The sequence below is a fragment of the Saccostrea cucullata genome, unplaced genomic scaffold, assembly GCF_032062105.1.
Source record: "Saccostrea cucullata isolate Sc308-1 unplaced genomic scaffold, CSIRO_AGI_Scuc_v1 ctg94, whole genome shotgun sequence".
NCBI lineage: Eukaryota > Metazoa > Mollusca > Bivalvia > Ostreida > Ostreidae > Saccostrea > Saccostrea cuccullata.
In genome coordinates, this window is record NW_026928365.1 from 75,001 (window position 1) to 100,168 (window position 25,168).

The 25,168-nt window shown below is 30.8% G+C and overlaps 1 protein-coding gene across 4 annotated transcripts in view; it reads right to left on the reverse strand.

Annotated features, from left to right (window-relative positions):
- The window catches only part of LOC134277335 (homeobox protein abdominal-B-like), a 120,230-nt gene that overhangs the window by 29,156 nt on the left and 65,906 nt on the right, over positions 1 to 25,168 (reverse strand). For 3 of the 4 annotated variants that reach the window (XM_062759667.1, XM_062759671.1, XM_062759668.1), the window contains 3 exons: positions 17,662 to 17,788; positions 17,332 to 17,466; positions 13,573 to 13,668 (listed from right to left, as the gene is read on the reverse strand). The gene's annotated coding sequence lies outside the window, so the exon portion shown is untranslated. The remainder of the gene's footprint in view (positions 1 to 13,572; positions 13,669 to 17,331; positions 17,467 to 17,661; positions 17,789 to 25,168) is intronic. The other variant, XM_062759669.1, reaches the window with a different exon arrangement.

Consider the following 25,168-nt stretch of genomic DNA (forward strand, 5'->3'; position numbering starts at 1 on the left):
GATGGAAAGAAGTTATAAAGGATAAACTTTTGTACATTAAGAACACCATAATATTTAGCAGCAGGTTACATGCCGATTTATAGGAATATAAATTACTGAACCGCAGCCGTTAGTTCTCCCGGCACGACTGGATGATCTATGGACAACAGGAGAACACAAAGCTTGCACGATGAGTTATGATAAGAGACTCTTGGAGTTGTTGAAAACAGGATATTGCTATTATAATGGAAGAAGAAACTAGCAAAAATAGAAAACTGAGATTGTCAAAGTCAATCTTACTTCGTCTAGTAAATACTGACCATACATTGGATTTAAATCTCTCATCTAGATTTAGAAATAAAATTAAAAACATTTTTTATACATAATTACTTTAACTACTAAGTAAATAAAATTGATGTGTTAAACACGTACATGTAGAATAGAAATTTTATGTAAGATGTGTAGATGACAAAGAGTGACTATCTAAAAAAAATCCTTCGAAAAATACAATTCTGTCAACAGGGTCTCAACATCGACCATGGGAAATTCCAGAGGTGGAATCAGGTGTTTAAGGTGTAGGAACACTTAATGTTGAAGTTTAGAGAGAGAGAGAGAGAGAGAGAGAGAGAGAGAGAGAGAGAGAGAGAGAGAGAGAGTTCTTTAAGCTTTCCCCCAATTTGTATGTTTCGATACAGGGTATACAAAACACTATGAAACAAAAGTATGAAGTACAATGTAACACACTAATGGAATCTAATTCATAAGTAGAATATTCTTTGCAAGTGTACATGTATATAAATAAAATTAAATAATATAAAAATATAAGTATAAACATTTACCCGACTTTAATTCATTTAATGACGCCCTACAGATGATCTCAAAATGTTTCTAATACTGTAAAGAAAATCCTATTGTTAACGGAACGAAAAAAAACAGTATATTGAGTACCATCAGGTTATCGTAAGATCATGCCATATGAAACTTTCGTCATCTTAATAATGTATGTAAATGTACAGCTAGTTTTTCTATACAAGAAATTAAGAAAAATTGTAACCCTATAGGAGATAACAATATGATTAATTTTTTTTTATGTAGTGTGTATCAGATTCGATGGGAAACATTTGGCCTGATCAAACTCATATTTCCACAACCTAAAGCGGTTGTTTAATTTCATTAAATGAGCTTGAGGATTTTGTTTTATATAAAACAATTCCCTCCCCTTTTTTTTGCTTTTCCAATAAAATGGGGTGCAAAAATAGAAATAATTTAAGCTTTTTATTGGTCGAAATATTTCCTTGACTTAAGTTATGATCCATAAGCTGGGAATTAATCCTTTAAATTGTATTTGTATAACTGTAAGTTATTAATGAGGATAAAAGAAATAGTTTACGTCGACAAAGCAGTCCAATAAATAACAATATATAAATGAAATACATGTTCATCTACTTAGTAATCGAAAATTAACTTTTTTGTTAAATGAAAAAAAAATTGAGAATATTATGTACATTGAAGAATTGAAGAAATAACACACTTGTAAATAAACAATCCGAACTTTCAATCTTATAAAATAGTAACTCATTACTTTTTTTCATCATAATAATTTTAATTTACATGACAGAAAACAAATGTTACATGTTTAAATCTGATCAATCAATTAATTATTAAACCGAATGCAATTTCAAATGTACATTTAGAACTACAGCGAGGACTTTTTGATACATGTAGCACTAAAGTTTTGATCTCCTGAGATCAAAGTATCAGCTCTAAATCTTCTCCTTAAGACAGCGTTTAAGATTTGTGAAGATGTCTGAAGATGACCACACTTAATAGAACAAATAAGAAAGTGGACAGAGCATTCTTCTAAACATAGATAACGGGACAATCTGCTGAAAGTGACCACCATCTTCAAACAGAAGAGAGACAGGTTAAGGAGGCTTTAAGAAGGCTAATGGTCAGTTTTGTGTATTTTTCCGGACAAGTTGACTTAAAGCATTGTCCACTAGCGTGGGAAATTTAAGCATGGTCTATTAACCTTTAAGTTAGAAATGGTAAAAATATTAAGGTGTTTCATGTACTAGGCAAAAATTCTGTTGTTTATTTGATCGATAAGAAATAAATATATAAAATAAAAGAAAAATGAAAAAAAGAGGACAAATATAAAAAAATATATAAATTTAAATCCTAGTTTCAAACAAGCGTAATCTAAAAAATAAAATGAATGCAAAATGTATCTAACCCATTTTGTCAGAAATTACAAAAATCAATAAAGATGGAAAAATAACAAAAATATCGTGTTGCAAGTAGTGGACCCTAAATGAAGTTGTTCTTCTATATTCAGACAACATCGTCTTCCTTGGAGAGGAAAAAGGCAAGTAATGGTCTCAGTTGTACAGGATCAGGAAATTGCTTGATAGGACCATTCAGTTAGTCGAGATGAAAAGAACTCAAGCCTTATGACGTCAAAACACCGGTTCTAATACAACTATGTCAGTTATTTTGGTAAACTAATAGAATTTGATTTTTTGCAGTCTGTATTAAATAAATGAGCTGCAAACTCGTGTTCTTTTGATAAAATCAGATATTTCCTTGGCCTATATTGAGAATATTTTATAACTTATAATGTAACAAAACCTCTCGCTCAAAACACTTCCAAAATGCCTGTGATAAAATTCATTGAACACAAGTTAACAACTGTAATTGTTCTTGTACATATTCTGTAGATAATTATAAAAATGTGCTTATGACGCACACTCTTGAACGTGAATGACGACCGTTTGTGTTAGTGATGCAAGACTATATCCCTCGGAATGCATGTGACTATTGAACCTTAGAGCCTTATAGTAATATGGATATATCAAAGAAAATTCCTACGCGCAGGATATTTTACTCCATGCAAGATAAAAATTAGATTGATATAATTATTTAATCTCGTATAACATGTATATATTTTTTAAAAAATCTATTTTCTAAGATTTCTTACATTTCCTCTGAATGATACATTTCATGTAATCCGGAGATTGTTCGAAGATTGAAATAAATTTATTTACATTTATTGTTCCTGTACATACCTTTTTCTTAGTTTGGAACTCCCCAAAACATTGATAAAATTCCCTTCCATTTTCAAAAATGCGATTTGTTGAATTGGACCTGAATCATCAATTGAGGAAAATTAAAATGAACTAAGCTCCTGGGAGAAGGAGAAATAAACCTTTATTGACATGGTCTTAATGCGTCCCATATGGTTATTAGACTGCTCCTCAAAGTCATAACAAACTCATAATATTAGTTAGTACCATATAAAAATGCGTCAGAAGAAAAGCTGTGCCTATAAACCCGAAAAGTTGAGGGATGCAGACAATTTGATCTTTTGCAGAGTTAACTTAGCAAATCGCGATACAATTTTGTCTTTTCTTTTGGATAGAAAACCATATTCACATTTCCTACTCAATCTTTGAATATCATATACATTGTATAACATTGTTTGCCTTCAAGATTTAATTTGATGTGTCCTGTGCTCCAAAAAAATACATTTATTTTGGCAAGAGTCAAAGGTGTTACGATTAAAAATGTTTGAAAATGCAGTAGAATTATCAGAATAGGACGAACTTTTGTCTTAGAAATGTTCAATTGGTTGGGAAAGTTTAACACTAAGTTTAACTCCAAAGAGAAAGAAACACGTTTGATCCTTACATGTGTAAAAATAAAACGGTGCTTTACTCTTGAGTTTGACCTGGTAGCCAGATTTATGCACAATTAATAGTCGTCAAGTTTGGCCCCCTGACGCCCAATCTGTAAAATAGCTGTAAATAAGGATTAGACCCCTGTGCCCGCCACTTTTTAGGTCTGAGAACCTCCCTAGACTACAGAGGGATATACCTGTTTATGCTGACCTTCGGCCATTTGTTCTACTGTTACACTAGGGTCCATTTCATCTGGACTGTCCTTCCGCTATTTAATATTGTCCATTTAAATCGTAAAACTGGATCAAAGATAAATAGTGAATTTTATGATAATTGATCATGATTTATTTATTTGCAGTCGCAGGGATGAGAAAGTTGGAGAAATTGATTATGTAAAGCGATGTGTGTGTGAAACGTTGTCATTCGCCCAACACAATGACTTCGAAATGATAAAGGGGTATTATTTGACCATTAAACGTCAATGGAAATAAGTTCATTTGCATAATACAATAGAAAAAAATAGTAATGCAACAAGAAAGATTCGATAGAAAAAATAATAACTTGAGTTGTGCAAAATTGTAATAAACCGATCACAGCAAGAAATTTACATTTATTTTAAAAATGCAGACCTTTGCCTTGAGAGTAAAAACAAAATTTACTGTAGAACATCATAATTAATTTAAAAATATTTATAATGCTAATCTTTATTTCTTTGTTAACGGTTTTTCTTTTGTTTCTTTCCAATTCGACTTAAAAAGGTTTTCAATTGTTATTCTGACTTGGCCTCGTTTTCATGCCCATAAAATCCTAGAACAAAACAGAAGTCTATTAAGCAATTTGTTCACAATCATAAACATTTAATGGATTCCTATTCCATTCTTAACTACTCTTTCTGACAAAAAAATCACTTTCAAATTGCAAATAAGTTAATAGAGTTAAAGATGGTTAAGATGTTAGATTTTCCCAAATGATGCATCATTTTCTTATCAAATTAGAAACATCAAAATATTTTGTTTAAAATATAGTCTTTGCAATCTCAATTCGGTTGTCTGTTTCATGAAATACCAAAGCAACAACAATTTTTTCCCCTGTTCAACAACTGTGTCTGTTATTGAATATTTAAAAAAAAATTTAGTTTTTGTTTGAATGATAAACCTTTCAATCAGACAAAAAACTACTACTACACATTCTTTAACTATAGAAACAAATCTATAGCTATACCCTGTTTAACTGATTGCAGAGAAAGATTATAAAGAAGTACCCTTGCTTTATTTATCAGGCTTTATAAATAATAAAAATTCCCTTTGTTTTAATGTTCAGTAACACTCTGATTCTGCTCGAGACGGACGAAAGGTGATTTCAAAACGAGGCAGAGATTCGTCTTCTTGTGGGTAGAAAAACACTTTACGATTATATCTTCAAGGGAGACTTAAGCCTAAAAATATTCAACTCATGTCCATTAGAAAAAATCTTAAATGGAAGAAAATGGTTTTCATGTACATTTGTACGTAAGATTGTGCAATTGTAGCTAAAAATCCCGAAGCTAGGGAAAAGGGGAACAGCTAGCATGGAAGATTTTTGAATATATTGGTGTAAACATGACTAATGCTGGGAATAATCAGGTCTCAATTATCGTGTCTTCTTCAAGGAAATCTCTCTCAGATCGAACATTGGCGCATTTCATGCCGTATTTGCATAGTTTTTCCTATGTTATTTCTGATCCCAAATACAGTCATTTCTCTCTCTATCGTAAAAATGTGATAAAAAGAGACATCCTAATGGAAAGTATTCCAACCTACAGAATACCAATTCCAGGTCCCTGCATTTCGTGGGACAGAGCTAGGGATTACAAGCCGATTAACAACACCCTCACCGCATAAAGATTTTCTTAATCATTTCCATGAATAAATGTATGAAAGTATTATCTTGCATCTATTTTGAAATAAACTCAATATGTGAAAATTGCAGGATTTGTTTTATCTTTCCCCCAAATAGTAAATAATTTTATTTATTAAAGAAGTCATTATTGATCCTTGTCAAAAGAAAGGATATCAATCTTTTGTGGACACCTTTATATTCCTAACGTAAATTTTGAATCCTATAACAACGCAGTTGGTTTGACAGACTTCGATGGATATTCCCCTGTATATCACTGCGAGTGGTGTAGATCTGATTCTGAAATTACACTCATTAATATTCAAGAATGCATTAAATCATTAGATGCAATTAAGTTTCTCCCACAAATGAAATAAACAATGTATAAAGAAGCTTTGAACAGACAAATCTGATAAATAACTTAAAAGAAAGCCCCGCCTTAATCATAAAAAAATAAACAACTGTATATCTACCACAAGGCCTAACCGCCTTAATCATTGGAAATAAACAACTGTAGCACATATCCCAAACGGGTGAGAGAAAGCTGAAAGAGAAACCGACAGAGTGGAACTCTATTACCATTATTCCTGACTGATCTAAGAAAGATACAAAAAACAGCGTACCCATAATTCATAAGGCTCTCATTATTAAGAGGAAAAAGCATCAATTGTGCATGAATATGTTCGCAATACAATATCCACGATCAGTGGACAATGGAGCACACTCAATTAAACAAAAGACTGGAAGCACTGTTCAGGAAACACGACAAAAATATATTCCAATATTAGGTTGCGTTACATTGCATGGAATCTCAATAATATAGGAATGTTTTTTTCGTCAAAAGAAATAATAAATGTACAAATACATGTAGAAAGTTGTGAAAAACCTTCTTATACAAATTGTATTTTCTTGGTACATATAAATACACATATGCATGATTGTATATGCATAATTATGTTTCTACTGGCATATTACACAAAAGACATGTATATATTGTTGCACTGTTTACTTTTAATAGCTTAACAACGCTTCAACCATTGAAATGACTCATTTTTCGAATATCCATCTTTGAATTTTCCGCCAGAAAGAAAGACAATCTCGAATTATGTTTTAAGTTAACGTTTCTTATTAAACATGCCATAAACAAATTTGTTCAAACACATAGAAAATTGCAAAGGTGCAATCTTTCTTGTTTCTATTACATTAATGCAGATAAGAATAAATGTTATAAAAAAATATACAAGTGAAAAAAAAAAAACTGATAAAAAATTGGTTCCAATAAGTAATACAGTGAACCCACCAGATTACACGGCTAGACACATTCGATATATTTTAACAGTTTTTTTTTTGTTTTGTTTAACGTTCCTCTCGAGAATTTTCACTTATATATAGTCGCCACCACTTGCTGCCGGAGAGCTACAAATTTATATTGTACTTATATACTCGGCACCGAGGGCCTTTGAGCAGTGATTGAATTTTTACGTGCCAGCACCTACTGCGACACGGGACCTCGGTTTATACAGTATTATCCGAAGGAAGTCTATCTGCTCTTTCAAATTACTTGTCCAAATTAAATTTAAAATCTTCATTCAAGAAAAAAAGTTTATTTATATTTTTAACACCTGAATATGATCGTTCAAAATACAGTTACAAACAAAAAATATGAAGAACGGTATACACTTCTCACACGCTTGATATAGTGAGGTTTCTCGTTCTTCTATTCATATGAATCAGTTTTTTTTTAAGTTCATCTTCATGTCCACAAAAAATACATAGTTTTATACTTTTTCTAAAATCTTAAGCCGTTAGAGTAATTATAGAACCATTCCATATGGACATCAGGTTTTAGATTCCAATGTAATTTAAAAATTAATTCACTTCAGTAACCTTATTCAACATTTTTTTTTGATAGGATCAAACCTATTTTCTTTCAATAATCAAAAAGACATATTTTTAATTTATCTTACACTTCCTTTCTATAAAGGTGTTATCACAGGAGTTCGCATAACTATCATTTTTACCAAATTTTTTAGTTAATTAATAAAAATACGTAATACCCATAATATTATTATAGGTTTTACGTTTTTTTTATTTACTGAAAATTTCGATAAAATTAATATGCGAACTCCCAAAGTGTTATGTGTCGATATACATTTTCATACAATATACATTTCAGTCTGTCTTTTTCTTCCAAATTGACAAGCTTTTGTAGGCCTTAAGATATCAAAGACAATTCTTCTTCAAAAAAGAAAAACAAAATTGGAACATGTAAATTTACAAACCTTATCACCGATAATCTTCAAACTTGTTTTGTCCAAAAAAAAAGTATTGTTCTACCTAGAAGTAATCAGGGTTTGATATCAAATGGTTTTCGAATTTCACATTGACAGTATCATATGTATCTTTCAGAGTTCAGATCTAAGGAAATCTTGCAGTACCTATGGTAATATGTAGACTTGTTTTACATTAATATGAATTCTAATTCAAATGATTCTAAAATTTCTTCAAGACAAGAAGATGTTTGCTGTGCCATTAAATTCGACATTTATATGTATTTATATCGATATAATTTCATGAATCAACAGTTTTTACTTCTATCAAAAGTTAATTCGATATATATATATACATGTATCCCTTTGAACCCGAAATTAAAGATATCACCAAGTCTTGCACATTTGTTTTATATTTGGACGCTTAATTAAGAGAAAGACATTGCTGCCAAACTGACAACTAAACTTTATATTCATTGTGATGACTTCAATTTTTCTATCGTCAAATCCCTTATTTTATTTTATTTGTAGCAATATACCCTCATCCCTTGTATTTAAAGTTTTGTGTCCCAGCTGATTGTATACGCGTAAGGATATTCCAAGTACAAGTAATATCTCAAACAAGGCAAGCTATGAACAGTACTAATATGCTGAAAAAGATAGAATATCGAAAAACACTTTTAAAGCCATTCAATGGTTGATACAATGACCTTGTATCTAAAACATTTGTCGGTCAGTCGAATTTTGACTGAAGTCGTTCATACAAATTATTAGGCGTTTTTCCTGTCTGAATAATCTTTGAGTTTTTTGGGTGTACCCGATCAGGACAATTTAAGAAGCACATGGGGGTGTAAACTGTCAAGCGAGGATGCTTACTTCTCCAAAGGACCTGATCCAACCTTTGTTTTAGAGGACTGTGTTGGCCGAGTTCATAACTCTTATTCATTAAAATGGTCTACTGGGAAGAACACGGTTCTTCATCTTCACATATCATTATTAATTGCTTAAATTTTAGATTAAGATAATTTCAGCAATACTCTGAAGAATTTCAATTCCTTGTCTTGTGGATATAAAGATGAAGAAAAGGAATTTTATGATCATTAGAGGTAACTTTCTATACAGGGTGATTTGCCTCCTTGACAAGGTATTCACTTACATTTATGATTTCATTAAAACAGTTTTATTCATTTTTTATGTGCAAGGAAGATATAACAGTATTGTAACAGATTAGGAAAAATTGGAATTTCTGCAAGTAATTGCATTCTGCAGAATAATTGATGATATAAATTTTGGTCCTTATTTGATGTGAAGTCTTGTCTTTATGAAATTTTATTAAGTTTTGATGGCAAGCCTCTTCGTACACCTTTGTTAATTGTCCCCAAAAACGAAAGCAGGGTCATAAAATAGACCATTGTTTTCTTTATTGCGCGAAACACAAGAAAAGAAACTAAAATTTTGACATTCTTCAAATCGATATCCTCTATGCAAATTAAATGAAAAATTTGAAAGTATATTGGATTGGATTACGAAGCATTTTAATAATTTCTTTTTTTCTGGTGGATCGCACGTCAATTTAGAGATGCCATTCATGGACAGTCACTTCTTGTATATATCAGAATTTCAATCTTAAGCGAGCCTTCTTATGACTTAGGATCGGTCATAAACAATAACTTGAAACACAATATTTTCATTTGCTGGCTTGTCTTATTGTCCTGATGGCAGGGTGTTTTGTAGCTGAACCCTGATCCTATGCTAGATAAGTGTATAACAGGCCAAAAGTCAGCTAATAAAATATTTCCCAAGATAGCGCTGATGACTTATGAGGTAGGGGTAACAGTCCCTTATACCACTATTGACCCGCCTTACAAAACTGGTGCATTTTTTGTAATCCTTTATATGATCGCTTACAGTTGCGGTTTGTATAAAATGTCAATGTTTATGGGGAACCATTTTGTGGATCAGCAGAAGTTAATTTTGTCGAGATGCTTTATGAATATTGTATCTCTGAGATTTATTGCTCTGGGAATTTATGTTGTCAATATGTTTTCACTCTCCGTGTAGATAATGGATGATAGGAATACTTTTTAGGACTTCTAAAAGAAAGTTAAATTTTTAAAAACGTTCTTTTAATGACGCATTCAAAAAAATTCATAACATAAATGCATTTACGTACATTTATCGTCCAATCATTACAGATACAATGGCAAATATTGTTTTCACACTTATCGATGCAGTGAGCTAGCTAAACGAATTTCGTCGATATCGGTGGAGATTAGAAATCTTGGAAGTTAAATAAACACTAAAAGAAAAAAAAACTACATATATATACCAGTACATCTGTATGAAAAACAGGATACATTTCTGAAGTACATGACGTACATACATGTTGGCATCTTAATGTACATGAATTTAAAGTCTTATGAAATTTAATTTTAACAAAGTGTTTGAAACAATTAGCTTTGAAATAAAAAAAATTCTCTAACTTAATTTTTCATTTATAAATTTGATCCATTACTTTCTTATGATAATCATTCCTATCTTTTCGATAATGACTGTTCGAAGATTTCTATGATATTGTTGTCTTAACCGGACTAAAAAAAGTAAAAAAAAAATAAAAACAACAAACTTTTTTTTCAAAGTCTAAATTTGTTTCTATATGTTCAAAATAGAATAAAAAGTGTATAGATGAATGTAAAGCTTGGTTTATTTGATGTATTATTTACAAGAATATGTAATAATAACAACGATCTGACGTGCAAGAGTTAAAACATGAAAATGAAAGTTATTGACAGGTAATATTTTCTTCACATGAAAAACTACAATATTTTGAGACACTACTACCATCTTTGGCATATTTTATTTCATTTCCATTCCCTCCTTTTGAACAATTCTTAATATTAACTTTTTTTTTATCAGAAGTGTTCTCTGAAATACATCTTTGGAATTAAAAATTTCTATAATGGAAGATAATTTTTTAAATTTATCTTATACATTTTTCTTTTAATGTGGAAGAACATTGCATAAAGTTTCCAGCTCGGTGAGAGTTCTTACATGTAGTATACCCAAGTATATACTACATGTACATGTATGTGGACAGTCTTTCTGAAAGATATTCTTTATCTCATATGCAAAATACAATAAAACTTGTGAAGCATTGCAGCACAAAGAGAATTCTGCGATATGGTTTTTGTTCAAACGACGAGAAAATTTGAAGAAGTATAAAACTCTAGACGTAACAATAAAACTCCAGTAAAAGAGTCGTTTTATGGGGGTTTATGGAAAGTGACCTATATCTGGGTGTTTTATATAATGTTTACTGGCACCCATGCTGTTCTATAAACACCGGTCTTAAAGACGACTAATGTTAAAAGTTCTGATTGCCAAAAAGTTAATGTAATTTCATAATTATATGTTAAAAAAAAGAAATGCAGTTGAAAATAATAATTGTATACTATTTTTGCTAAATAATTCAGCAAACCAAAACTAAAGTTAGAAAAACCCTGAAAACTAAAAAAAAAAATTGTGAATGAAATTAAAGTTTTGTAAGCTACCACATATTTTTTTAAAATGAAATTTGTGTATTGGTTTATAGAGCACTGATTTCCTCTTTTTCAGTTTTGCTGTTTTTTTTTTTTTTTTCAAAAAGAGTAATGATGCAAATATTAAAAGAAAATGTCATGGTTACGTCTAAACTTATATAAAGAGCAATATACTAAACTTACAAAAAACCAGAAACAATTGCTATCTTTAATATATGTTTACAATGCATTGAAAGAATTGGCATTTTTTGGTATCTGAGAAGTTTCATATTCCCTATTCTCTGTTGAAAACGTTGAAAATAGTATATATTTGTTCTAATTCGTACTTAGTAGTTTTTTCTACAAATTATATCTCAAATTCTCGAATGATTTAAAAAAAAAATTTTGGCTGAAAATATGAGAATAACTGTGTAAAAAAGTTTGGACATTTTTTAAAGATCAACCTAAAATTACACTCCGTTGCTTGGTAACAAAAATAGCATCAGATTGAAATGTTATTTTATTGCCGAGATCGTGATAAAATGAAGTATATCCAGTTTTTGTTGCAATTTAAGAATAAAGCGATGATAAGTTGAAATATTCTGAGAGATTCTTTCAAGACCACCAAGTAAAAATGACAATAAGGCGAATCTTTGTTTCAAGATGTTAGAAAGAAATGAATTTTAAAGAATTACTAATACTAATGAAGAAAATCTTGTTAATTAATCTTGATTTTATTTTTCAGTTATCATTGATTGGATCGTTTTTGCTGTTTTTTTTTCCCTTCAATTGATTGCTTAATTTTAATATCAGAAAATATTCGTTTAATTTTTTTTGTTTTATATATTTTTTAAATAAAAAAAGAATTCTGAATCTGATAGAGGACAACACGTGAAGTAACGATGAAAACAGAACTTTCTCGGAAATGGATTATATCAAGGATATAGTTATACCATATTCAATATCTATATTAAAGAACTCCCCTCAGAAAGCTAGTTTAAAAAAAATTGTCTTTATTAAATCAACTATTTTTTTATGAATAAAATGAAATATATAAATTGATCAGAAAAAAAAATCTTGATCTGGATATTATCAGTGCACGTGCATTTGTTTACATAATACAGGAATCTCGTCACAATCGGTTTCCATTGACCTGTTCGCAGATGGCGATTTACTATGACTTATACGGTATTCACAGACACGTATTCCTCCCAGAAACGAAATAAAATATTATACAGTTGACATTTATTACGTATGTAAATGCAGGTTGAAATGGGTTAATCAATCAATTATAGACACAACATACGAAAAAAAACTTCTGAAAGAACATGTTCACCAACGCATATATTTTAGCGTTAATTCTGATAAAAATTTTTTTTTAGGTCTAAAGGTCAAAGTTGAGAAATCTTAAATCAAACTAAAGATTCATTGATAAAGAGATAATCAAAACATGTTTATTATGCAGATTACTTCCTTTAAGCTATAATGTTAATTATATGGAGACATTTGAATGCAATGAACATGTAGAATGGGGGACAACCTCTTCTTAAAGAAACGATGCACATTCTGCAAAGATTTTTCTTAGAAAACACGTGTAATTGTTTTGAATTTTTGAAGTTAATGTTTTTTTAAACGCCTTGTTTAAAATTAATTCACAGTTTATGACATTAACAACATACCAATAGGCAAGGAAAAAATTATCTTCATCTCCATTTAAATGCAGTTTAGAAATTGTTTTAGCAAGTGCTCTATTGAAATATTAATTTTTATTGGCGAACAGTTACTTTACTTTCCTGGATAATTGATTATAAACTTCAGCAATAAAACCACGATCTTATTCGGTTTTCCGCGGCAAAAAATCATAAAAATATTCTTTAAAATATAAACCAGCACTTAAATGCATTCAGTTGCGTTTTATGTCAATTTTATTTAGATTTGAGTGCCGAAGAAAATCAAGCGCTGCTCTTGATACCTGCCTCCCTTACATGTTTCTCTACTGACAGTCTTACTTTTTCTCACTAGTATAGACGCCATCAAACTTTGATTGCATCGCGGCCATTATTCTGGATGTTTTCCTCATTCAAACACAAAGTAGCGATTGAGAAATAAAACATCCCATAAAAGACGATAAAATTGTCATCAAGCGAACCCGATGCAAATTGTGCGATCTTTAGTATTCCCCCAGTACCCCTATTTATTTTCAAATTGTTCCCTAAATTCATCAAGGTATTAAAACATTCTAAATCTTACCTTAGCAAAGTAAGGTGATGCAGGGCTATGTAGATCGGTCCCACAGCTTCCAGCAGTCTACAACCAGGCAACACTACCAAGCAACTTAGGATGTCTCTAAAATATTCACCAAATGGGATGTTACTTTTTAAAAATGCAAGTTCATTGAAAGTTGTCTCTAGGGAGATTTATAGCAATGCCGTGTTCTATTGAGTCTAATTATATCTTAGACGGTGATGCAGTCTAAGCATTGAAAAGAAGAATACGCCTAAAGAAGGCGAATTCGATATTAGCAAAAGTACGTGTTACTGTGAAAGTCTATATCAAATTTCTCACTTTTTATGCCTCACCTCCGTAAGATTCTAAATAGGGGCCAATATTGGTTGCTTACATATTAATTGAATTCAGCGGAGGGCGATTTTCAAGATGGATGCGATAAGGCCACTTAGACCATTTCACGACGAAAGATTGTGTATTACTACGCTACGTTCGTTGCCACCCAAACATTGATTAGGCTTCATTAATGCATTATTCAAGGCAGAGAAAACGAATTCTTAAATGGCTAATGAAAAGTCATGAGAATAAAATGTAGGTGACATTTTATTAACATACTTTGATTAAACGGAATAATGATTTACATGTATACTTAAAATTGTATATAAAAATGTGAGTTATTGTTATCCTATTCTGAATACAATTGTTTTGAAAAAGGACGTGATTATGCATATTTTTATTCAATTTTTCATTACAGGTTATCAAAACATTGCAAGGGTTATCAGTAAATATGCAATGATGAGGATCCGTTCACTTAACGGACTCCAGCCAATAATTTTATTTCATATTTATAACGCACACAACGCTTAAATTTATTGCAACGATGCATTTTATGAGAAGTTGAACGTAAAATGCATATAACTCCAATAGTTAAATTAATCTAATGAAGTCTATCAGACTCCTGTGCTTTGGGCAACCTCAGATATGATGAAAGATACACAGAAATCGTTTATTTTCTACATGGTTTTAAGTGTGAGAGCGTTATTCAACTTTATCACAGATTTATTTCTTTTGTCTGGTAATTAAATCGTAAAGTATTTGGGAATTAGCAAATAAAATAAGACTGGTAATCATAAGATCGGAGGATGATCCAGAAATAAAGGGCTACAAAATTATCCATATAACTCACGGCTAACATAAAATTTTGATTTTATGTTTACAATTCCTTTATAACCAAAGACAACGCCGAGGTTTTGTGCACACAGAAAATCCTGTAGTTGAACTGCAATGTCAACTGAAATTCTTATCTGCATATATATGCATTTTTAAAAATTGAAAATGTCTTCAATATTTATGAATGAGTAATGGAATTTAAGGAGCATAGAAACACTGTCTGGAATATAATACACGTAGCCCTAGGAAATATGTCGTTGTTTCTTCTGCTTGTTTGAAAATGTGTTTCTTGAATATGTTTATCTTGATGGAATATTCTTCATTTCTCCCATGAACTTTGGATGCTAAGTGTTACTCAACGAAGTACAATTTTTGTGAGCAAAGAGCTCGAGGATTATGATTTTCTTTCTACAAGAGTGTATTTGAAAGAATGGAATTGAGTACGTGGCTACCTTTGTACAAATGTTCTAATATTTAAGATTTTAGGTATATATGTCAATGTAGAACCAAATCTACATTCTTAATCTTGACTAAAATGTTCATCTTTTAAAATGTTGAAAAAATTGATCAATATACATAAAATAATATTAAACTAAATAAAATGAAATTTAAATCATATACTTTAGAAGGAACTTGCAATTTTTAATATATTAAAAAATCATTAAATAAATTAAAATATTTCTTTTTATGTTGACTCCAATTTAGGAAACATTGTACTTCACACCAAATAGAACAAGAATATAAAAAAAGGTCTTTCGTCAATTAAAGTTATTAACTTAGAATTTTCTTGACATTCAAAAGTATCAATGAAATTAAATGATGGAAGTAATATTCTACAAGATAAATACAAGTTCACTTTAGTTTCCTAAGAATACACGTCATAAATGTCGAGCATTGCGTGTTATTTATATTGCATGAAAATTGATCGTTTGGAAACTAGCATATATTGCATATATTAATGTTTAATTTCTGTTCGAATGAATTGTTGAGTGTAAAATATGTGAAATTTTCTTGCTAATTTTTTCTGAAAATTTTTATTAAAAATCTGTTGAAGTGATTGTTGAAAAAAATATTTTACATAAGCCTGAAAACGTCTAGACTTACTGAAAAAAAGAGAAAACGACATTGTGTGACCAATTCCAAATTAGATAATTAACTTTTTTATAAAGTAGAAATATCAAGCTAAAGTGAAATAGTGAAAATGAACATATTTGAATATGAAGACAAATTATTGCATATACATGTATAAACGAATACGTGTCGTGTTTATTAAAATTTCTTGTAGAATAGTGAAATACAGAAGGGTGTAGCAATATCGCTACAGGATTTTCAAAATGAAAAAAAAAATTAAAAAAATTCCCGAAAGTCTTTTTAGGTGAAAAATTTCAGAATTATGAAGAAAGTTAATGAAAATTGATCTATGAATGTTCAAGTTTGATGTATTTTGGGAATGGTTTAAAAAGACAATATGAACCAAAACAAAACAATTGAATTTGATGGTTACTGGAGACAGAATATTGGCGATATTACTATATTAAATATTTACAGAGGAAAGCCTCGGAAATTTCGTTTTTATGACAAGACAAAATTGCGCGCCATGGTCAACCGCGGGTCAAATAGATTCCAGAACCTCCATATGAAATTAGTTTTACCCGTGGTCCAAAATTTTACGACCGACCAATGATAAAAGACATAAAAACGAGAGAGGTACCTAATTAGAGACAGAGCTAATTAATCGCCTGAACACCGTGAGAACATGTGTGTGAGTGTTTGTTTAATTGTTCTAACTATCTACTTTTAATCAGAAACCCAGGCCGTGGACCGGCACAGCCCCCCTCTCGGCATTCCCGGCATATAAACATGTTTACAATCTATCTGATTGGAACATAAACTGGCCATAACTTTGTCATCAAAATTTGTCCCAGCTTGCGTAATTTGGCACTTTGAGGAAATCCATGCTAAGCAAGATTCAATTAGGACTAATTTCTTACGTAAAAGCTGAGAGAAATCAAAATTTTAAACAAATCTGTAGTTGTTTTTAATTGAGTAACTCCTATACATTTATTTTTAGGACAGGAAATTAAATAAGTCCTAGATTGATATCAATCTTAAATTTGTGTTTAATAAATACGTTCATAAAAATAACATTTAATAAATCAAATCTATAATTTAATTGTAGAAAATCATTTAATAAAAAATCTTAAACACGTTTTTATATATTTATCCTATGTCAATTTTCAACGGTCCCCTTGATTGCCTGTAGACAGAGTCAAAAATATTTCTGCATAAAAAATCAGTGATATTTTAGCCAATGAAAATTTAATGTAAAATTCAGAGTTCAGATAAAGGACCCACCACAGTAAGCGTAAATCACTCATATCTCTCACAGCTAGCTGGAGGCAGCCATAACGGGCTGGAACAGAAAGAACGTCATAGGGTGTCTTGGGGTCCAAAAGGGGGGTGGAGGACATGGTATTTTAAAGAGAAACAGGGAAACATTATCTTGACGTTTAGACGTCTCCTCTACAATTCATTGCAAAGACATATTGAGAAAATAAACAGTTGTTTCCATTTTAGTATGAAAAATGGGAGTTGCTATTGAAAGTAAATTACCTCATTTTTGTGGATAAAGTCCAAATTTGTCTAAAGGATCCTGACACTAGAATGAAAATAGAAATAACCCAATATGATGTCCTCTCAGTATAAAAAAAAAAAGTAATGGTATTTGTTGCACCTAAATCTCCAATCCTAAAAAATAGAGTTTAAGATTTTTATTAATTATATAATATTCAAACTGCATTCATTTCATTTAAATTGCAAAATATAAATCTTAATGAATATGTAACATATGGGAAAAGAATTCTTTAAATAACTATCTTGATATATAATGAGAATAACTTAATGTAAACATATTCCACTGCTGAAAATTTAAAACTTGGTTACTCTCTGGAACACAAAGCACGGGCCGTAAATCTCGGAACTGTTTTTCATCTGTGCATACTAATTGTCACCTCCAGGAGCGAACCATGTTGGTGGTTCCTGTGACGTCATCAAAGTCATTGTTTGGTGTCTGTTATAAAAAAGAAAAATATGTATACTAAAAAGTACTCCAAAAAAAGAACTATTACTGTTCATAACAAGTACTAAAACAACTATAATTTCTAAATAGAAAAGGACTATTGAAAGAAAGTCTAGGTATTGAAACGACTTCAGAAAACAATTACTTGTATAAATTAAAAGAAATTTACAGAAAACAACTTTCCTTTAAAACAAAAAACCAAGAAAACAATTTAGTTTATCAGTAGTACGACAGAAAGAGCTCTTCTAGTTAAATAAGTACCTAAAAATAAATTATAACACGTTTTTTACAAAAAAAAAAAAACAAACAAACAACAATGAATGTTACAGTAGAGTAAATGACATTGCAAATGTAATTAAGTTTATATTCTAACAAGTTACCCAGGTATAAATTTGTATATTTATTTATTGACAGGGAAATATGGTCACCAGTCAAATGCAGAGACAAGTTTTTTTTAGTAAACAATCTAAGTTTATACAATACTTATATAAAGTACTTCAGTAAACAACTATAAAGTTGATAACATGTACTTGTACACGAGAGAACTACTGCAGATTATAAGATGTAATTCAGAAAACAATTAATTGCCTGAATTAATTTTATTTAAAAAGTAAACGTATAAAATAAAGTATTTTGTAAGTATTGAAAAAAGAAATTACCAAGTAACTGCACATTCACTTATTTAACCAGTGAAAACTTTGGTATGAAGTACATATGGATATGCTGATAAATAAACACAACTAATTCCTCTTTGGAAAGCTGTGCTATTTTGGCTTGAGATTTGCATTATTGTGACAATTAAAATGGCAGAGAGTTTTTCTAAATCTTTTATTTTGTCCGGCTAAAGGAGAACAAGAAGTAAATGTGCAAGATATGAATAAAGTTTGAAAAATATTGCTTTAATTAACAAAAGTTATATTAATTCGTATGTTGTCTTGATATATCCCATTGAACTTGAACTGAGAGATATACCATAGACTTTGCCACATCTCTATTATAATCGAAGTTTTACTGACAAAAGACGATAAAGGTAAATTAACAACTGAATTGTATGAAATACGTGGAGAAAACAGCAGTATTCGAGCTCAAAAGTCCATCAAACTTCATAGAATAGTATCAGAGTAAAACGGATCTCCAAAACATCAGAGGTGGTAGCAGGTGTCATTGAAAAGTGAGCATCCCTTACCGACCGGTCACACCCGCCGTGTGCTCCTTTCCTTGATCGGAAAATAACGGGAAACATCCGTGGACAACTCAGTGTGCAAATAATGGCCTAACAATCAGTATGACAAAAATTCAGTCAGCATTTGAGTGAATGATAAACTGTATTTGCTGACAAGGTCATTGTATCTGCAATAGAACTTACATGTATGAAATGATGACTCTATACGAGACTGCTGATCTGATGACTTTGGCTTTTCCATCGTCATATTTCCTTATTAATGTAGTAATATTCTACTATCACCATTTTTAAAAATAGTTTATGTTCAATACATATTCGTTACTAAAGAGCTTGTACTGAGTACGATAATTTTTTAGCAAGGCATGCTACTCACTGGTAAGTTGATGCTACAGAAATTCCAACGACATATTTTAAAGTCGGTAATTTCATGGTACTTACAATTTCCTTGTTCACAAATATAACCTTTTACTTTGTTTCATACCAATTATTAGGCCTATATTCTTGTTCTGAATTGTCTACGGAAAGTTCAATACACAGGTCTCATGGCAGGTGTGACAGGTCAACAGGGGGTGCTTTCTACTCCTAGGCACATGATCCCACCTCTGAATTTTCCAGCCTAGGGGTCTATGTTTCATGCCTTCTTCACATATTTGTATTCTTTTTTGAGCTTTATAAAATCTCCCTTTTTGAGTAATCTACCTTTTACAATTTCCACTGAAGTCCTGTTTCAATAATTATATGACCTAAACGTATTTGGGAATCTTTCCATTTGGCTTTCTTTGAGTGATATTTGTTTTGAGTACATCTTCGCTAGCCAAGGGTTTCTGATACGCTACTCTCCTCATAAACCCTTGGCATACGGTGAAGTCAAAAGACGGGATTGTTTTCCGTCACGTGATCTCGAATCTATCAGGTACGCACAGATTGCGTCATCGCCAGAAATAAAGACACGTGTTAAAAAAAATTAAATCAAAGTTTTTTCAAGAATAATTAAGAAGCAATAATTGAGTTATGTTTATTCATTATTCATAGAACAAATCTGAAGCTTCAATATAGATTCTTAATCACATATTTAGAAGATATTGGATGACACCATGGCTATTCATAGAATTGAATGCTATCTTAAGGATCGTTGTTTACTTGCGTTTTTCATTTCCGAGATTAAAGAGTGAAGATGTATCCCGAACGCAAATATCGTCATTTACAAAAAACAATTGCTGATTGGTCGACCTGGGTGTACTGAAATCCAATCAGAACTCTGGAAAAAAATCCCGATTTTTATGAACACCGTAGGCCAAGGGTTTATGAGGAGAGTAGCGTATCAGAAACCCTTGGCTAGCGAAGATGTTTTGAGTAATGAAAATTAAATTCTGGAAATAGAGTATGAAAATTTAATTTTAAATTTTTTGGCGTTTTCTATAAATATCCCGTATTTGGCTTTTATCTGATAAAGGTTAAACATTTCCTGGTCATCTTCGTTTTAAATTAATCGTGCTTTTCTTTGTTACCTTAATTCACTTTACATTTTTACTTTTACCATATTTTCTACTGTTGAAACAAATGCGGGGAGACAGGATCTCCTTTGCAAAAGCCACCTACTATCTTGAAAAAAAATCGTAAAAGTGATACATTCTTGATTTTACACAGCTGACTTGATAATAGATTAAGGAGGCGTGGGGGGGGGTGTCAACAAATTAACCATCAGGTATAACTTAATTTTTCAAGATTTGATATCTTAAGCCGTCAACAATCATTTGGCAAAAAAATATTTCAGATATTTAAGTTTTAAAATTTGATCATTTTTGTAAACACGTGTCTTTATATAAAGCCCCTCTTTTAAAAAGGAGAACAATAGTCTAAAAATGGCCAGAACCACCCAACCCTTTTAATTCAACTACGATAAATAAGAAAGAACAAGAGCAAGGCTTTTAGTTCTTTCTTTGATTTTGTTAGAAAAAAAAATTAAATCAGAAATGAATCCAGGCATATTGATTGGAACACCATAAGCAAAATAACTTTGAAAATATGTATATGTAAGAAGTAAATTCTCGGTGATATAATTCAATTTTATGAACAGGAATTTTGAGGATAAGTACAAAAAAAAAACAAAACAAAAAAAAAAAAACAGAAAAACAACAACAACAACAACAGCAAAACCAATTAAAGGCCTGACAAGTCAGCTGAGAAGGAGACCCAGCCCAGTGATGCTTTATATTTGCTAATAAAATTATTTTAGCTACTATATATTTGCGATAATGTCATTAAACGACCAGAGAATTTACGAATTGCTGACTTCAAAGGTGGTTGATAAAATCCCTGCAACATCAGTATATGTGTGAGTAGCCTGTCGTAGATTTAAGAAAGATTTTTTCTTACTCAGAGTCTAGCAGTTTTAAGGATAGGAGAATCAAAATTTGACTTAACAGTGAATTGGCGAAACATTGGCTTTCTATGGGAGTGTTGATATACTAGTATCAACAATATCCTTGTATCTATTCTTTTGTCAAATAAAGAAGATTCCCTTACATGCATTTAGTTATTACAGACCATCATTAAATTATAAAAAGGAGCTGAAATATTTTCCCCCAGGAACATTAAGTTATAATAGCTATATAAGTATTGAGAAGTCGGCACTTTTGTTGTTTTAGACGTAACGTCAGGAATTGATACTTACAAGAAATTATACTTTTAATTCGTTTTCAGGTTACATTTCTAGTATAGTTCTGACTAGTAGAGAAAAATTATTTCCATTTCAGGAACATCAAATCTATATGCTTTTCAGAATCTATAAATAGTAAAACAAGTCTATATGTTGTTATATACTTGATCATATGATCAAGTTTTAGCCAATCAGAGATCTTAGCATAATAGAGAAAAATAATATTTAATGTTATTTCTCGAACTGCTTTATATGCAATAAATTTTTCCTATTTCAAATGCTTAATATGGAAAGAAAGCAGCTTGTCTTTAAATTTTTTTTCTAGTTAAAAATATTTAATTAGCACTATTATTGCTATACTATTAGTATTATTTTTTCATTGTGGGGTTCAATGTTAGTGGGGAATTCAAATTAAAATTTTATCGGTTCCTTAGAGAATGGGGGTTGGAGGGGGTTACATCGAATTTAACTCGTACACAAGATTTAAGTAACCGATAGGTTGACAAAATTCTCATTCGTTGGAACAAATATTTGGTAATGGGTGACCCATGTTTTTTCCATCCCTTGGAGTGTCACATCGTTCTTTGTCCAGTATTTCATTAATATTCAACTTTATCACTATTAAAACACCATTTGGCCTATTCTAATATTTTACTTCATTTTACATATACATGTACATATATCCTGCATGAGTAACTTTGAAGAAGAATTGCTGTACTAATATTGCCGATTACTAACTCTTTGTTATTTTTAAAATTCTACAGCAAATAAAGTCTATAAACACAAATTGATAGCATTAACGTTATGATGTGAAGGAATTTTATTTTATAGCGTTTTTTGGCCTTCATCTATCAGTTTGAGTTTCATACCTTGTTCAATCTCTTTAGAATCCAAAACTATAAAATACGATGTATAAATAAAAACCCTTTCAAAAGAATTGTTTTGTATACAGTCGCTTAGTTTCTTCTTGTTTCATCTTATGTAAGTACCTGTGCATCAATGACCAAAATCATCTTCAAATATTTCAATATGATTTGGAAAAAAATCTGAAAACTTTATAATACATTGTGTGTTTAAAACTTCATTGATAAAGGTGAGGTTAGAAGAATTTTATGGTACATTGAACGATGTGAGACTGTAGAGAAGGCCAGAAAAACTATAAAACGGCTGTAAAAATTATCACCAGAGGAACACAAGAAATAAAGAAATAAAACATCAAGAAAGATATCATAGGTGTTGAGCTTGAAGGGATTATCACAAGGGGTTGCGAAGAAAGATAAGATGGAAAACAAATTGCACAATCTTTGCTACAGTGTCATTAAGAAATAGGATTGTAAGAGACTCGGTAATAAAATCTATCACATACAGATTCGTTAACTTCATATAAATGAAGACAAAACCCGCCAGAAATTGTAAACAATACATAAATAATAGGACGTGCTTCATTCTAATATTGGCATCCATACAGCTGATCACATTCGTCAAAATTTACAATGCTAAATCATAAATGTTATGACCAAGCTATTTCAGCAAAATCTTCGGTTAAGCAAAACTTTTCCCTATCTACCCGGTAAGTGTGGAAAAAATCCAGAAATTTACTCTTAAGCCAGAATAAAGTGTCATATCCATTATTTATGGAAGTATTGATGTAACTTTCAAACTAGTTTAGATGGGTATTGCCATCTGCAGAGTAATAGAAAGAAACAGTGTTTCCAATCTGTGGTTTTTGTCTCCCCTTTCAATGGAAAAGTAAAACCCTACTTCCCTACTGAAAGGCAACCAAGGTAATAAAAACTGAAAAATAAGCCAATCTTTTGATCAGGCTGAAATCTAAACACAATTAATCCTATCAATATCACAGAGAAAAGGCTGCTGAAAATTACGATTCCTGTTGTAAAGGAGCTTTATTGGAAAAGGCCATAAAAGTGTGAAGTAATGAGATTTATGTAAATGAATACCTATTTTTGTAATAAATCATAGGTATGAGAAAGGATATCACTTATTTTTTATTGCTTGATTAAAGGCCTTTCCTTCGTCCAGTGCCAAACAGCTTATCCGGGCGCGCGCATCAGCCATTACTTTTTGGACAGCCAATCATTTGAGTCGTCTCAGAGAGACAATATACAACGGATTCCATTACAATTAAAGTGTTCAGAACCAGGACCTACGTGTTAGCTACGTACAAGGTGCTGAAGAATAAAAGGAATCTGAATTTTCCGAAATAAAAACGACAAACTTGGATTGATTTATCTCAAAATGGTAGTTTCGAAGCAATTATGTCGAGCATAGCCCATATTATCCGCTATTGTGCAGTATAATTTTACTCGTAATTATTTTAAAAATGGTTGAATAATGTTTTGATACAATACCGACCTTATACAACAAAGGATTAGCAATCGTCTTGCAACATATGCTGGGTTTTCTTGTACAAAGAACAAGAAATGAGTTTGAACAACATAAGTTCAGTTTTTTATTCCAGAATGTTAACCATGTTGTTTGAAATTAAACACCATAATTTGTAATGATTAATAATACATGTTGATTAATATTAACCTGAATTTCTTTCCAGTTATGTTTTTTTATTACACATACCAATATGCATATATATGCAAGATTTTTAAATCATGAATTTTAAATCCTTCCCTTGAATGGAAATATAATTAAAAGTTACCTGTAATTTTTTATTTGTATTCACCAGCAGCAAACAGGCAAACCCTTTGACAGTGCAATACATCATTTTTAAAAACATGTTGTTATCAGCATGTGCAATTTGAAGTAGAGCATTTTAAATTCTAAAACTGTTCTTTGTTTTAATCTTAAAAAATGATTCATATATATTTTCAGTAAGGAAAAAAAGCATTACCAAATGTGTTTAAACACAAAAAAACATTAACAAAGGTGTTTAAATGATTCCAAACGTGAAAAGAAATCACACTTTGAATTCATTAAATGATTGATCTAATGGGCAATCATTTTGGGTAAAGGTAATTTTAGGTAACAATGAAGGATTGCGTTAACATAAATGACACTTGCCTAATTAGCCTTTTTCATATCGTTACCTCTCATTGTATACTGGCTGTTCTATTTAACACGATTCACGCGAGGCTTTTTTCCTTTTATTGACTTTTTTATACTAGTTTTGCAATTAGGCTATTATACTGAGCATTAAAAGACTATCAAATGCAGCACTGAGGTGAAATAAAATTAGTTGATCAACCAAATCCACGGTGAGTCGACATTTCAGTTCGTGTTTACTATGAAAAAGACTTAAGCAAGAATCTTTAGATGGGCTTTACTGATAATATCTTGTTGGGGTTCTATTACAATTTTTATATTTTTAATGAATTCACTTAAAAGTGCTATTATAGTAATAAAGTGTAAATTTTTTGGCATCATGGCACCGGATGAAACCTGAGGAACCCAATTAAAAATTCAAGCCCATCGTATTAACAACAAGATTTTTGTAGAAGACCTAAATCATTCATTGACAAGTATTTTCGGTTAGCATTAAGTGTAGTATTTAATTTTA